Here is a 2,119-nt window from a genome sequence, read left to right on the forward strand (position 1 = left end):
CGCGGTGCCGCCTCGAAGCGTCCCTCCCGGCTCCGCCCCTTTCCCCGCCCACACCGGCTCTGTCCTACCCAGGCCCCGCCTCATGTCCCGCCCCGTCCCCGCGCTCCGTCTCTGCGGGATCTTCCCGATCCCGCCCGGTCCCTCCCCGCCTGTCCATCACCACCCCTCCGGCCCCCGCCAGAAAGAGGACCGGAAGGAAAAGACCCCTCCGACCCCGGCCGCAGCTCCACCCGCAGGGGCCTGAGTCAGCCGCTGGAGCGCGAACTGTGAGGCCGTGGGAAGCCGGCGCTCCGGGAAGGACTCCACGCCCAGTAGGGGTCGATCCGAATAGGGGTCCCCTCCCAGGTCGGGGCTGCCCGGGGCCGGGCGAGGGCTGCGTTCTCGGCTCCCATACATCCCTCACCCTCAGGCCCCGCTGAGCTTCCCGGACGCGGAAGCCTAGGTCCCAGCGCCGCTGCACCTGCCAGCCGGTCATCCCGCTAACATGGCATCCCGAGAAGGGCCGACTTCCAGGACGACGCAGCTGAGCGCACACAGCCCCCCTCGGCCCGGTGCAGTGGCCTGCGGGGGAGAACGAGCTTCCAGGGCGCGGGTGTGAGCCGCTGGGGCCGATCCGGCGTCGCAGAGCCCGGGGTCCCCACCGTCCAGACTACGGCCGCGAGGACCCTGCCAGGCGCCGGTCTCCTCCTGGAGGGCTCCAGCCTGCGCCTCCTCCCGGCACAGGGCGCCCTCGTAACTCCCAATGAAAGTCCTGCGGGAAACGGTTCCCAAACTCGCCAGGCTGGGGGCAGAAGCGACGGGTGACGCTGACTGTAATCGGAAGGTCTGCCTGTCCAGGCCACGCCAGGAAATGTAAAATTTAAAGCACATTTACATTTTACAGTCCCCCCATTCCTAATTCCCTTTTCTCTGCACACTGACCCGACTTGGTAACGTGAGCGCGCACCTGTGAGCACTCACCTTCCCGCTGTGACCCGGGCCCAGGGCTTCAGGGCAGGGGATCCGCGGGCTGGAGTTGTCAGGAGGGTGTGCAGCAGGGAAAATGGGTGCTGAGGAGCCAGAGGACGACTTGGGAGGGATGGGGGCGAAGGAAAACAGGGGCCGAGCAAAGGCTTAGCGAACCGCTGGGGAAGAAACGTTGAACTTAAGATGAACAGATGCCAAGCTGTCTTTGACTGACAGCATCTCAGGCTCACAAAAGCAACTTTCAAAGATAATGAAACGCCTAGCTTTTAATAGCTTGTTTTCTCCCTATAACACTTATTTAAATGTTGTTATAACAATTTTTTTTTTTTTGAGATGGAGTCTCGCTCTGTCGCCCAGACTGGAGTGCAATGGCGCGATCTCGGCTCACTGCGACCTCTGCCTCCCGGGTTCCAGCGATACTCCTGCCTCAGCCTCCCGAGTAGCTGGGATTATAGGCACCCACCACTATGGCCAGCTCATTTTTGTATTTTTAGTAGAGACGGGTTTCACCATGTTGGCCAGGCTGGTTTTGAACTCCTGACATCAAGAGATCTGCTTGCCTTGGCCTCCGAAAGTGCTGGGATTACAGGTGTGAGCCACTGTGCCTGGCCTATAACAATTCTTGATTGTATAAAGTGCAATTATTTGGAGAAAATAATTTTAAATGTTCTCTGGGAATTTATCGTAGAAAGCTGTTAGACTTTTACCAGTGGTCACAACTTCACTGATGAGAATGATAACCCATTAATAAAACAGCCCTCTTCTAGACTTGAGTTTGAATATTCTGATCTAGATAGGCAGATTCTAAAGCTACTCAACACCCCGAACCCTGTGACTGAACCCTGTGACCGCATCTCCCAGAGCGGAGTATTGGGACTGGCTTCGTTCCCTTGGCCTGTCCCTGAGGCAATGCTTGAAGACACCTGTAATTGCCACAAGACGCACTTTCCTAATCCCTAGGCCACCAGTCAATTGCTAGTTACCAGCTTCTGAAAACCATATAGGGAAAGGATTAAGAAGTGGGCTCTGGAATTAAGCCACCTCATTCGGTTCCTGGCCCTGCCACTCACTAAGGGATATTGAGCAAGTTACTTAGCTTCTGTGCCTGGAGTCTCACCCAAAACATGCCAGTGATAATAACAGTGCCCACCGT

The sequence above is a fragment of the Colobus angolensis genome, unplaced genomic scaffold, assembly GCF_000951035.1.
Source record: "Colobus angolensis palliatus isolate OR3802 unplaced genomic scaffold, Cang.pa_1.0 Scaffold82, whole genome shotgun sequence".
Classification (NCBI taxonomy): domain Eukaryota; kingdom Metazoa; phylum Chordata; class Mammalia; order Primates; family Cercopithecidae; genus Colobus; species Colobus angolensis.